The 14,848-nt window shown below is 43.8% G+C and overlaps 1 protein-coding gene across 4 annotated transcripts in view; it reads right to left on the bottom strand.

Annotated features, from left to right (window-relative positions):
* LOC127486861 (uncharacterized) overlaps positions 1 to 14,598 on the bottom strand; it is a 63,386-nt gene extending 48,788 nt beyond the window's left edge. For 2 of the 4 annotated variants that reach the window (XM_089309594.1, XM_070054821.2), the window contains exon 1: positions 13,782 to 14,598. The gene's annotated coding sequence lies outside the window, so the exon portion shown is untranslated. Of the gene's footprint in view, positions 1 to 13,777 lie in introns of all 4 variants that reach the window. The other 2 variants (XM_089309595.1, XM_089309593.1) reach the window with 2 other exon arrangements.
* Between the last annotated feature and the right edge of the window lie 250 nt (positions 14,599 to 14,848).

The raw sequence follows: 14,848 nt of genomic DNA, 5'->3' as shown, positions 1-14,848 counted from the left end.
TTTATGAGCACCCAAAGTGAACTGCAGATGAAGAAGGGGATGCATTACAGAATGGGAGCTGAGTAGGCAGCACAGCCAGCAGTGATCACCAAGCCATTAACCTGAGATTGATGAGTATTTGTGAAGTGTACAAGTGAGTTCTACCTATAACAACAGTAATTACTTTTTCTTTAGGACACAAGGCAAAACACATTTTTTTCCCAATTTTTATCTGTTTTTCATTTTATTTGAAAGGCAGGGGGAGATGGAGAGCGAGAGACATTTCTTCCACTTTCTGGTACATCCCCAAATGCTCACAACAGCAGGCAATGTTCAGCCTGAAGCCAGGATCCTGGAACTCCATGCAGGCCTGGGAGAGTTCAGTTAATTCTGAGGATACACAGTCTTCAGTGACACCTGTCTTTATAAAGACACATCTCAATACAAAATAAAACTCTCTACTCAGGACTTTAGAGATCCAAGAGAAAACTTTCAAATATTTTGCAGGTGAATGCAAAACAGAAATCTGGAGACTTCTGTGAGCCAACAAGTTCCCTGCCTACCTGAGAATCAGCCTGGTCACCAGGGAGATCAAGGGAAGAGGACCAAGCAAAGCCATTTGGGACCTGTGCCCAGAGTCTTATCTCTTGAGTGAGCCTAAAGGCAGCCCAGTCATTGGGCACTGGCAGTTTTGGACCACCTTAATCCTGAAGTGGCTGCACAAACTAGTCAACTCCAATTTGGGCTGAGTTATCAGACTGGAAGTCTGGTCAAAGACTGCCACCCATTAAGGAATCTGGACACAGGAATGGCCAAAAAAGTACCATTAGGAGGTGCTCACAATAGGAGGCAGAGAACTAAGTGGGTAATAAATGCACAGATCCTAGACCAAGGCAACAGGCAATGAAAACCTTCTCTTTTGTTGCAAAATTTTCTTATTTTATCTTAAAGGCCTTGAGAAACAGATCTGTAGACATCTCATGTGTAAGACAAACATGGATCATTCATAATTGGCCTATAAATATTAGCATTCTTGCCCTGAACAATCAGCCTCAGGAGCTAGCTCAGGGAGGGGCAAGTAAAGGGAATTACTTCAATCTCATTTCTAGGGAAATATACATCCTCCATGAACTGCTTCTTACAAAACATTTCTCCAATTTTCCAGGAGAAATACATCAACTCTGAAGAGGCTACTTTTTTTTTTTTTTTTTCCATAGAGCCCAACACCTGTCTTGGGAATCACCTGTGATCCAGGTAGATGGATAAGAAAGACAACTGGAATCATCTACTATGAGACAAGATACTTTACCCAAATCACTATATTTCACTCTACAGAAAAATGCAAACTGAATCACAAAGAACTCCAGTGGATTGATCCACTGGTTTCAGCAAAGGGCATATTTGCATTACTCCAGATATGCAGGCCTCTCTTTCTGTGTACCTTCATGTGGACTATCTGCAGATACAGAGTGAAGGGGAGGCTGCAGCAGTAAAAATGGTCAATGTTTCAACTATGAAACTTATTTTTAATTATCTCAAATACAGTCATAAAAATTCTGCTCTAAGCAAGACACACATAAAGCAAAGCTCATCCCTTTCTCAACAAAAATTTAATGCGATGAGAATTACAAAATCTTAAAGAAAGAAATAGAAGACGATACCAAGAAATGGAAAAATCTTCCATGCTCATGGATTGGAAGAATCAACATCATCAAAATGTCCATTCTCCCAAAAGCAATTTATAGATTCAATGCAATACCAATCAAAATACCAAAGACATTCTTCTCAGATCTAGAAAAAATGATGCTGAAATTCATATGGAGGCACAGGAGACCTCGAATCGCTAAAGCAATCTTGTACAACAAAAAACAAAGCCATAGGCATCACAATATCAGATTTCAGGACATACTACAGGGCAGTTGTAATCAAAACAGCATGGTCCTGGTACAGAAACAGATGGATAGACCATTGGAACAGAATTGAAACACCTGAAATCAACCGAAACATCTACAGCCAACTTATATTTGGTCAAGGATCTAAAACCAATTCCTGGAGCAAGGACAGTCTATTCAATAAATCGTGCTGGGAAAACTGGATTTCCACCTGCAGAAGCATGAGGCAAGATCCCTACCTTATACCTTACACAAAAATCCATTCAACATGGATTAAAGACTTAAATCTACGACCTGACACCATCAAATTATTAGAGAACATTGGAGAAACCCTGCAAGATATTGCCACTGGCAAAGACTTCTTGGAAAAGACCCTGGAGACACAGGCAGTCAAAGCCAAAATTAACAATTGGGATTGCATCAAATTGAGAAGTTTCTGTACTGCAAAATTAACAGTCAGGAAAGTGAAGAGGCAACCGACAGAATGGGAAAAGATATTTGTAAATTATGCAACAGATAAAGGGTTGATAACCAGAATCTACAAAGAAATCAAGAAACTCCACAACAACAAAACAAACAACACACTTAGGAGATGGGCCAAGGACCCCAATAGACATTTTTCAAAAGAGGAAATCCAAATGGCCAACAGGCACATGAAAAAATGTTCAAGATCACTAGCAATCAGGGAAATGCACATCAAAACCACAATGAGGTTTCATCTCACCCCACTTAGAATGGCTCACATTCAGAAATCTACCAACAATAGATGCTGGAGAGGATGTGGGGAAAAATGGACACTAACCCACTGTTGGTGGGAATGCAAACTGGTCAAGCCACTATGGAAGTCAGTCTGGAGATTCCTCAGAAACCTGACTATAACCCTACCATTCAACCCAGCTATCCCACTCCTGGGAATTTACCCAAAGGAAATTAAATTGGCAAACAAAAAAGCGGTCTGTACGCTAATATTTATCGCAGCACAATTCACAATAGCCAAGACCTGGAGTCAACCTAAATGCCCATCAACAGTAGACTGGATAAAGAAATTATGGGATATGTGCTCTATAGAATACTATACCGCAGTCAAAAACAATGAAATCTGAATATTTGCAACAAAATGGAGGAATCTGGAACACATCATGCTGAGTGATATAAGCCAGTCCCAAAGGGACAAATACCATAGGTTCTCCCTGATCGGTGACAACTAACCGAGCACCAAAAAGGAAACCTGTTGAAGTGAAATGGACACTATGAGAAATGGTGACTTGATCAGCCTTTGCCCTGACTGTTGATGTACAATTTAATACTTTATCCCTTTTAGTATTTTTGTCTGTTCTACTTAATATGACTGGTTTAATTCTATAATTATCACACAGTTATTCTTAAGTGTTGAAAATTAACTGAAATGTGACCCCTGTTAAACATAAGAGTGGGAATAAGAGAGGGAAGAGATGTACAATTTGGGACATGCTCAACTGGACTTGCCCCAAATGGTAGAGTTAGAAACATACCAGGGGATTCCAATTCAATCCCATCAAGGTGGCCTATACCAATGCCATATCACTAGTCCAAGTGATCAATTGCTGTTCAAAATTGATCACACTGATAGGACTACGAGTCAAAGGGATAACATAAACAAGACTAGTATCTGAAAATACTAACCGATAGAAAAAAAAAAAAAAGGGAAAGAATGATTCAACATGAGAAGCAGGATACACAGCTGACTCATAGAATGGCAGATGTCCTAAACAGCACTCTGGCCTCAGAATCAGCCCTTAAGGCATTTGGATCTGGCTAAAAAGCCCATGAGAGTATTTCAGGCATGGAAAGCCAAGACACTCTGGCAAAAAAAATAAATAAATAAAAAAAGAGGACCTAAACAAAAGATCTCTGAGAGTGAGATCCCAATGGAAAGAACAGGTCATCAAAGAAGTAGCTACCTTTCTCTGAAAGGAGGATAGAACTTCTACTTTGACTACTACCTTGTCTAAATATGATCAGAGTTGGCGAACTCAAAATGCTTCCACAGCCTTGACAACTCATGAATAGATCCTAGGGTGATTACTGATGCCATAAACAAGAATGTCAATTTGTTAAGGCAATAACAGGAGTCACTGTGCACTTACTCCTCATGTAGGATCTCTGTCTTTAATGTGCTGTACCTTGTGATTTAATGCTATAACTAGTACTCAGTATTTTTCACTTTGTGTTTCTGTGTGGGTGCAAACTGTTGAAATCTTTACTTCATATATACTAAATTGATCTTCTGTATATAAAGAGAATCAAAAATGAATCTTGATGTGAATGGAAGGGGAGAGGGAGCGGGAGAGGGGAGGGTTGCAGTTGGGAGGGAAGTTATGGGGGAGAAGCCATGCAATCCAGAAGCTGTACTTTGGAAATTTATATTCATTAAATAAATGTAAAAAGAAAATTAATGTTAACTGCATAGTTAGGAGTGTACTATTGCATTTAATTACAGTGCTTCTCTATATTTTATTTTTTAAGATTTTATTTATTTATTTGAGAGGTCAAATTATAGACAGTGAGAGGAAGAGACAGAGATAAAGGTCTTCTATCTGCTGGTTCACTCCGCAAATGGCTATAACAGATGGAGCTGCACTGATCTGAAGCCAAGAGCTTCTTTTCTGTCCCCCCTTGGGTACAAGGGCCTAAGCACTTGAGCCATCTTCTACAGTTTTCCCAGGCCATATTTGAGAGCGAGATCAGAAGAGGAGCAGCTGAGGCTAGAACTGCGGCCCATATAGGTACCAGCCCCTCTACATCTTATAAGCACATCTTATCTGTAAGAAAAAAACTGAAAAGTTAGTCAAGTATATCACAAACTATGTTAGAAATTATCTCTAATTTAAATAAAAAAGGAAAACCTTAAAATAGAAGTGGTTAATTTTGGCAATCTGCACAAATGACCTGTATCCTATTATTTTATCCTTTGGAATACTTTTCAAGATTTCTTCTGACCTTCCCATCTTCTTTTGTTCCTCATACCCTTTCAATATCACTGCCTGTCTGTCCCTGCAGCTCTCTCCCTTTGGAAACAGTCTTGCAGGCTGTCAATCATTATTTCAAAATGTTTTGTAGGGAGTGCCTGAATGGCCTTCTAATATCCCATAAATATATATTTCCATAAAACAGACAATAGAGGGGCTGGTACTGTGCCCTAGCAGGAAAAGCTGCTGCCTGCATTGCTGACATCCCTTATGGGTGCTGCTTTGAGTCTCTGCTGCTCCATTTCTGATCCAGCTCTCTTCTACTGGGGAAGCAGTAGAAGATGAACCAAGTCCTTGGGCCTGTGCACACATGTGGGATAACTGGAAGAGGCTCCCAGCTCTTGGCTTCAGTTCAGGGTAGCTCCAGCCATTGCAGCCATCTGGGGAGTAAACCAGAAGATGGAAGACCTTTCTTCCTCTCTCTCTGCTTCTGCATCTCTCTAACTCAAATAAAATAAAATAAATAAAAATTTTAAAAAAGGTGGTATAGCATAGTGGGAAAGCTGTTGCCTGTGATGCTGGTATTCTATATTGTGCATGAGTTCATGTCCCACCTGCTCTACTTCTTCTTCTTCTTTTTTTTTTTTTTAAACAGGCAGAGTAGACAGTGAGAGAGAGACAGAGAGAAAGGTCTTCCTTTTCAGTTGGTTCACCCCCCAATAGTCACTGCAGCCAGTGCACCATGCTGATCTGAAGCCAGGAGCCAAGTGCTTCTCCTGGTCTCCCATGCGGGTGCAGGGTCTAAGGACTTGGGCCATCCTCCACTGTATTCCCGGGCCACAGCAGCTCTACTTCTGATCCAGCTCCTTCATCTGCCTAGGAAAGCTGCAAAGAATGGTGCTTGTGCTCCTACTCCCACATGGGAAATGTGGAAGAAGATACTGGCTCCTGGGTGGGAGGGATGTTATGGGGGGGAAGCCATTGTAATCCATAAGCTGTACTTTGGAAATTTATATTCATTAAATAAAAGTTAAAAAAAAAAAAAAAAGAAGAAGATACTGGCTCCTGACTTTAATCCAGTTCCAACCCCAGCTGCTGTGGCCATTAGGGGTGTGAAACAGTGGATAAATGATTTATATCTCTCTCTCTTTCTCTTTGTAACCCTGCCTTTCAAATAAATATTGGCTGGCGCCGTGGCTCAACAGGCTAATCCTCTGCCTGCGGTGCTGGCACCCCAGGTTCTAGCCCTGGTCAGGGCACCAGATTCTGTCCTGGTTGCTCCTCTTCCAGTCCAGCTCTCTGCTGTGGCCCAGGAGTGCAGTGGAGGATGGCCCAAGTGCTTGGGCCCTGCACTCGCATGGGAGACCAGGAGAAGCACCTGGCTCCTGGCTTTGGATTAGCACGGTGCTCTGGCTACAGGAGCCATTGTGGTGTGAACCAATGGAAAAAGGAAGACCTTTCTCTCTGTCTCTCTTTCTCACTGTCCACTCTGCCTGTCAAAAAATAAATAAATATTTTTATTTTTTTTTAAATTTAACAAATGGCCCTAAATATTCTGACTCATCTTGACATGTAACAGGAGACAAGAAAGTTGCTGCTGACTTTATGTAGTGCCTCCTCAATCTTTTCTATAAGCAAAATACATTTATTTCTTTTGCTGTCCAAGCACTCAAATCTAAAAGAAATAATACTACCCAGTGCAACTCTGTTCAAGGCTGCTCCTGCACTGAAGAAAAGTAAAGGAGCAAGGGGCCCAAACCCTGTGTGGCCGGCTGGCAGTCCCCTCCTCACTCTGCATCTGAGTTTCTGATTAGAGAGGGAGACAAAGGCAACTCCAGATACTGCAGCAGTACACAAACAGCCTCACAGACACACCTTATGTGTGTGCAACAGAAGGAGAGCACAGAGCACTATGTAAGGGAGGAATACATTGAACAAAAAGGAAAGGATGTGAATGGACATAGCTAAGAATTTCCCCACTCTGCTGATCATGATCTCAAGGATGTCCAGGCCAGAATTCCGTTTCACTTTGGAAAACCCACTCCATAAAGTTTTCTCCACCTAGGTGTATTCTTATGTGAGGAATCTGTCTTCCTGTGAGAGAGGGCACCACCACAGACTGAAAACCAGTCAAAAAGCAGAGTGATGGCTTTAATTCTCAGAGGTGAATGGACAACCACATCTATGAATTCTGCCTTGAAAAATAAGCTTCCTTCTGCTCTAGGAATCTGGTATAGTTTAGGGCTAAAATGAGAAACACAGAGACCAGCTGGGTCTGTTACATGAGAAGAAAGGAAGCTTGATGGCAGCACTGTAGGTGGCAGCCTCACCTGCCATGCCACAATGCCAGTCCTCAAAATCAGCCTATTTTAAAAAGCATTTTAAATGAGGGATGGGAGAGAGGGACACTGGATTTCATTTTCCACTTCTATTTGAAGAAATGGAATAGTAGAATCCATGCCAGCCTAACACATGGCAGCTTTAGCCACTGATGACATCACAGCTTGCTACCCAAAAGTGGCAGCCAAAATAAACTCAACAAATGAGAACCAAAATAAAACAGAAGAGTTTAACCTAATACCAACAGTTGTTCAGCAGATATCACCAAGATCTTGACACACAGTCATCAGAAGGATAAAGGGTGGGGCTGGCTTTGTGGCACAGTGGATTAAGCCACCACAAAATAAAATGCTGGGATCCAATATGTGTGTCCACCCTTTAAAAAAGATTGATTTATTTGAAAGTCAGAGTTTTGGGGACCAGTGCTGTGGCACAGCTGATTGAGGCCCTGGGCTGCATTCCATATGGTCCCTGGTTCAGGTCTTGGCTGCTCCACTTCCAATCCAGCTGCCTGCTAATGTGCTTGGGAAAGTGGCACAGTATGGCCCAAGTCCTTGGCCATATATCCACATGGAGATCTGGAAGGAGCTACTGGCTCCTGGCTTCAGATCAGCTCAGATCTGGCCACTGCGGCCATTTGGGGAGTGATCCAGCAGACTGAAGACCTCTCTATCTGTCTCTATCTCTATCAGTAACTCTGTCAAATAAATAAAATAAATCTTAAAAAAAGTCAGAGTTATAGAGAGGAGGGAGAGTCAGATGGGATGGCATTGTGGATTAGCAGGTAAAGCTGCTGCCGACAGTACTGGCATCTGGTATAGGCACCAGTTCATGTCCTGGTTGCTCCACTTCTGATCCAGCTCTCTTCCAATGGCCCTGGAAAAGTAGAAGATGGCCCAATACCTGGGTCCTTGCCACCCAAGTGTGACACCTGAATGAAGCTCTTGGTGCCTGGCTTGGGCCTGGCCCAGTTCTGGTCATTGTAGCCATCTAGGGAGTAGACGAGCAGATGGAAAATCTCTTTCTCATTCTCTCCCTTTCTCTATCTCTGCCTTGCAAATAAATAAATGCTAAAAAAGAGAGAGATCTGCCATCTGACATGGCTGCAATGGCCAGGGCTGAACCACACAGAAACCAGGAGCCAGGCACTTCATCTGGGTCTCACACATGGGTTACAATGGCCCAAACACTTGAGTCATCCTCTGCTGCTTTTCTCAGGCCATCAGCAGGGAGCTAGTTTAGAAGTGGAGCAACTGAGACATGAACTACTGCTCATCTGGGAAGCTGGCATTGCAGGTGGTGGCTTTCCCCATTGTGCCACAATGCCAGCCCCATGAGTGCCAGTTTGAGTCACAGCTGTTCCACTTCTGATCCAGCTCCCTGCTAACACAACTGGGGAAGCAGAAAAAGATGGCACAAGTACTTGGGTCCTTGCACCAACGTGGGACACTGGGTTGGATCTCCAGGCTGGGCCATCATTATTCATTGCAGTCTCTTGAGTGAACCAGCAGATGCAAGATCCCCATCCTTCTGTCTCTGCCTCTTTCTCTGTAACTCTGCCTTTAAAATAAAATTTTTAAATCTTAATAAAATAAAGAGAAAGGGTGAGAGAGTGTCCACAGTAAAGTAACAGAGCAAAGCTACAGTTGTGCTGTCCCTCAGCAGCCTTCTGCCTTAAGTGGGAAATCTCTGGCTTACAGACACTGACATAAAAGACACATTCAAAACACATTTCAAAACAAGAGATGAGAGGTTTACAAAGCATATTGACTTTATGATGACTTTCATTCATTAGGTACACTGGGTTTAGGTATATGCCTTTTGTGCAGCCAAGTTAACCCAGGGTCCAATTCAAAGAGATGTACTGAGGAAGGTGTGCTGCCAGGGGAGAGAGCTACAATGTCCCATTGCTCTTGTAGCATCATAAAGGGAAGGAAAAGGTCTACTCATGTCCATGGTTACAAAGAGGACAGAAGCACAAACATTTCAGAAGGCAGGAGCAAATTTCAAATACAGTTATTTTAAGAAAATAAAAGGAAGCAAATTTCAGAATATAACATGGGGTAGAAACACACCATCAGTTCATCAATTCTCACAGGGATCCAGGAAAACTGCCCTGCCTACCCATAAACCAAATGTTTCAAAACATATTTTCTGATTAAATTCAGAAGATTACAGGACTCGGCACTCTGGGTGTTCAAATGCCAAATTAAGTTTTAGTTTCCACTACGGGCATATGTAGCCCAATCACTCAGAACATGAGAAAAACTTTTCCATAAGAAGGAACATGAAATATTCAGTCACACAGAATAACTGTGCTTAGTGCTCAAAGTGAACCAACCCCAGGATAAGCACCCAGAAAACCTGTTAGGTCTTAGGGCCAGCTCCATGGTGAAGCATGTAAAAATTTATTTATTTATTTAAAAGGCAGAGTTACAGAGAGTCAGGGCACAGAGAAAAGTCTTCCATGCACTGATTCACTCTGAAAATGGCTGCAATGGCCAGAGCTGGATTTACTTGAAGCCAGGAGCCAGAAGCTTCTGTCAGGTCTCCCATGCGGGTGCAGAACCCAAGAACTTGGGCCATCTTTCACTGCTTTCCCAGGCCACGGCAGAAAGCTGGATCTCAAACAAGCACCCATATGAGATGGCAGCACTGTAGGTGGCAGCCTCACCTGCCATGCCACAATGCCAGCCCTCAAAATAAACCTATTTTAAAAAGCATTTTAACTGAGGGATGGGAGAGAGTTTGTTTATCCAAAGCAAGGATAACATAACATAACTACTACACAGAAGAAGCTCCTGGCTCCTGGCTTTGGATCGGCACAGCTCCGACCACTGAAGCCAACTGGGGAGTGAACCAGCAGATGAAGACTTCTCTCTCTCTGCCTCTCCTCTCTGTAACTCTGACTTTCAAGTAAAATAAATAAATCTTTTTAAAAAAATAACTACTAGTACTCATTAACTTCAAAAATATAGAAATTTAAGGAAACTCAAAATATAACCAAAATCATCATCTACTACACATTATAATCTTTATTTTGAGAGTCATATTAGAAAAAAAAATTAACCCCTCCCCCATTGAAAAAATGCACATGGGACTGGTATAGTAAGTTAAGCAGACCCTGGCAGTGCCAGCACCCCACATGGGCACTGGTTCAAGACGTGGCTGCTCCATTTCCAATATAGCTCCCTACTAATTCACCTGGGAAAGCAGAGGATGATGGCCCAAGTGTTTGGGCCCCTGAAATCAAGTGTGAGAACCAGAAGAAGCTCCAAGCTCCTGGGTTCACCTGGCCCAGCCCAAGTCATTGTGGCCATTTGAGGAGTGAACCAACAGATGGAAGACCTCTCTTTCAATCTCTCTGTAAATCTGCCTTTCAAGTAAATAAAATTGATCTAAAAGAAAATACACTGTATACAATGTAGTATTTTGGTTATTTCCTCATACAAAGAAAGCTCAGATAAACTGTAGATGAATCCTCCTGGCTTGATGCAATTCAGAAGGATGATTGCCTTCTGCCACACTGTGGTAGACATCAATGAAAGTTATTAATGGGGAGATGAATGGGCTGGAGCCATGGCTCACTAGGCTAATCCTCTGCCTGTGGTGCCGGTACTCCAGGTTCTAGTCCCAGTTGGGGCGCCAGTCCTGTCCCAGTTGCTCCTCTTCCAGTCCAGCTTTCTGCTGTGGCCCAGGAAGGCAGTGGAGGATGCCCAAGTGCTTGGGCCCTGCACCCGCATGGGAAACCAGGAGAAGCACCTGGCTCCTGGCTTTGGATCAGTGCAGTGTGCCAGCCGTAGCAGCCATTTGGGGGGTGAACCAATGGAAGGAAGACCTTTCTGTCTGTCTCTCTCTCTCACTGTCTAACTCTGCCTGTCAGAAAAAAAAAAATGGGAAAATGAATGGACACCATCAGACTGCTTCCTCATATGCCACCTTTCCTTAAAGACATCACTGCTACATTACCAGATTATGTCTCTTGTGTGAAACATATCTCTCCTAAAAATTTTAAAGAACTTGCCAGAAACTTATAGCAGAGCAGGGAATGATGTGCCAAGGACAGTGAGTTAGCCTGAGTAGTCTAGGAATCCTGTTCTTGGCTGTTTTCAAGTTCATATTTTTTTTTTTTTTTTGACAGGCAGAATGGACAGTGAGAGAGAGAGACAGAGAGAAAGGGCTTCCTTTTGCCATTGGTTCACCCTCCAATGGCTGCTGTGGCCGGCGCACTGTGGCCGACGCACCACGCTGATCCGATGGCAGGAGCCAGGAGCCAGGTGCTTTTCCTGGTCTCCCATGGGGTGCAGGGCCCAAGCACCTGGGCCATCCTCCACTGCACTCCCTGGCCACAGCAGAGGGCTGGCCTGGAAGAGGGGCAACCGGGACAGAATCCGGCACCCCGACTGGGACTAGAACCCGGTGTGCCGGCGTCGCTAGGCGGAGGATTAGCCTAGTGAGCCGCGGTGCCGGCCCTTTCAAGTTCATATTAATGTACACACAACATAGTTGCTGAGAAAGTGTCTTACAGTTGTTTCCTGGGTGTGAAGCAGCTCTTTTCAGCAGAAACACGTAACTGCCTGTCCACTCGCAAGCACTGTGATAGGGAGTACATGGGAGAAAAGTTCAAAAACACACTGGGTTTCAGAGGAAGATGTTGTTACCCTAACAACCTCTATCCAGGATTCACTTTCTATTTTTACTTCCTAGGTAACCTTACTATGCTAAATGAGTTTCACAGATTAATAATCTGGTGACAACAGGACTCTAACAGAATCTATGAACCACTCAGTTAATCAAGTGATAACTTCATTATACTGAAAGTTAGTCTATAGCAATAGTTTTTAGGGCCACATGTCTCTTTTTTTTTTTTTAAAGATGTTTTATTTATTTATTTGAGAGGTAGAAATACAAATATTGAGACAGACAGAAAGGTCTTCCTTCTGCTGGTTCACTCCCCAGTTGGCCAAAATGGCCAGAAGAACTGCATTAATCTAAAGCCAGGAGCCAGGAGCTTCTTCTGGGTCTCCCACATGGAGACCCCCCACATGCCTTCCCAGGCCATAGCAGAGAGATGGATCAGAGGAGGAGCAGCTGGGACTCAAACGGGTGCCCATATGGGATGCTGGCACCACAGGCAGAGGATTAACATACTGAGTCACAGTGCCAGCCCAAAGCCACATCTTTTACTATACTGTGTATAGTAAAAGTATAGTATACTATCTCTGTGGGGGGAGGGGAGCATATTTTCTCTTTTCTTCCTTACCCCTCCTCACATTAACACCTTGTATAAAGGCTTCCATAGACCACAGTCATTATGAAAATCTGTCATTAATATCCTCCCATGTTGAAAATGGCATGGGGTTAAACACAGAACTCAGAATAAGAAAAGTAATTTGAAGCTGGTGTTGTGGCTGAGCAGGTAAAACCATAAGGGTGCTGGTTCGAGACCTGGCTGCTCCACTCTCTGCTATGGCCTGGGAAAACAGTGGAAGATGGCCCAAATGCTTGGTCCCCTGCATCTGTGTGGGAGACTTGGAAGAATTTCCTGGCTCCTGACTTCCATGCAGTTCTGGCCATTGTGACCATCTAGGGAGTGAACCAGCAGATGGGAGACCTCTCTATCTCTCTGTGCCTTTGCCTCTTTGTAACTCTGCCTTTCAAATAAATAAATAAAAACATTAAAAAGTAACTGACCCTCTTAATTAAAACCATATGGACTGTAAGATAATCAGCTTGGTGGAGCATTGAGTGACTTTAAAGAACTAGAAGAGAAAAATTGCTACTTTTCTGTATTTATGTCTTCATAGCTCTCTATTTTATGAAAATCCATATTAAAGTAGCTCATTATTAACTCACACGGTAGACTAATTTCAGTTCACTTCTCACTTTGCAAAGGGATTAGCAGCAGGTAATAATAGTTGACATCCCTAATAACATAAGAAAAAAGGGTTGAAGACAGAAATCGAAAAGCAGGAAAATAAATCAGCTACATTTCCATGGCCTCAAGCTCCAGATTGAAAAAGAGTCTGTTAATTAAACACGGAGGAGAGATCAATCTACTAAGCTACTGCACAAGCTTCACATTGCCGCTGGGAAATACAGCCAAACACACAGCACCCTGGCTGTCAGATGTGTCCACAGGGTCCAGCCTGGGGGCCAGGAGCCAGATCCTACTCTGATCTTCCATCTCCACCTCTCTGCTGCCTCAGGCTCCCAGCTGAGGGCCACTGGGCCCCACCCAGCTGGAACAACCATGGGGTATTGCTGGAAGCCCAGCCAGAAGGCATTCTCTGACCCACCCTAAATGAGAACTGGGCTAATTTAAATCTAGGGAATGGGACTCCTTCCTTTGCCATGCTCTCAACTGCCCTGCTTGTGCCGTTCCTCGTCCAGTGTACTGTAAGGAGAATTTGAGTGAGGCAGCCCGTGGGACTGGCCGTGCATCGGGAGACTGGGAAGCGGCGGTGGGAGACACAACACCTGGGTTCCAGCCTTGACTCTGCCAGAGACGCTCCCAGGATCACTGAGAACCAAGTGATCAATGTCTGGGAGCCGCTACCTGCCATCGCACCCACCCTCTCCCACACACGCATAGATGCCCCTTCCTGTTCTCCATACTTGCCGTGGAAACTCTCGGGAGCACGTCCCCTTTCTTCAGGACACCTGGAGAGCAAAGCGGAAAGTGTGGGACAGGAGAAGTCGCTGGAACTTGGGGCCCACGGTGGCAGATGCAGAGGCACAGAAGCAGCGGGCGGCAGGTCTGGGGTGTGTGCTCCCGAACCGCCTGCAATTGCACTTGCAGAGCAAGACTCCCCAGGGAATGTGGGAGAACGAGCAGTGCGGCCTCTCAGGGCACACTCTGATCAGTAAATGAACTTCCTCTGTTCTCAACCCCCGGGCCACAGGGAAAGGCACGCGCATGCGTACGTTCTCCCACATGCACACGCACAGGCGCTCAGAGCACGGAAAACGTTAGAGCACCGGGTGACTCTGGGAAATGGAGTCCAGGCCAGGGCATTCCTAGATAGACTTACTGGCCCTCTCCTAGGACTTCAGTACGGGGTGGGTGGAGACAGGCTGGGAACCAGAGGGCGTTTGCTTTTGTTTCCATCCCTCCTTCCCTTCCTTCCCACCCCAGATCTCGAGGGTCAGCTGCTGTTCTTCCTTTCTTGAACAAAATCTTAAGAAGTGACAGCCACTGCTGCTGAGTCCCAAATCCCGGTTCCCTCACACACGCTGTTTCCCTCAGGAAAATCCCCTGCTGCTTTATTCCTGGACAGCTTCTCTCAAGTAACCCATGACAAGGATTTCAATGTAACTCTCAGCACAGGTGTACACGGCACAGTTTAACATCTAGATTTGAGAATACAATTTTTACTTGTGTCTTTTATTTGTGGTTCTTTTCAAAGTATTTTACACCACCCTCTAATTCACCAAGTACAAAAAAAAAAAAAAAAAAAAAAAAAAAAAAAAAAAAAAGAGAACTGGATACAGGACTAACATTGCCAAGTATCTTCTAGGGGCCAGATTAACAGAGTAAATGCCTTACTTTGTATCAATTATACCTCAGGTTAATTCTGGAGACCGTATTCTCAATTTACAAAGAGAAAGCTGAGGTGGAAAGAGATTCGAATTAAATTTGCCCATGGAAGTATGGTAAAAAAAAGTCTAGGTTAAAGGCCAAAGTGA

This window comes from Oryctolagus cuniculus, chromosome 12 (genome assembly GCF_051225735.1).
Source record: "Oryctolagus cuniculus isolate XC-2025 breed Fujian yellow rabbit chromosome 12, ASM5122573v1, whole genome shotgun sequence".
NCBI classification, from domain to species: Eukaryota; Metazoa; Chordata; class Mammalia; order Lagomorpha; family Leporidae; genus Oryctolagus; species Oryctolagus cuniculus.
The sequence above is the reverse complement of the archived record's forward strand: the minus strand, read 5'-3'. Positions and strand labels throughout refer to the sequence as shown.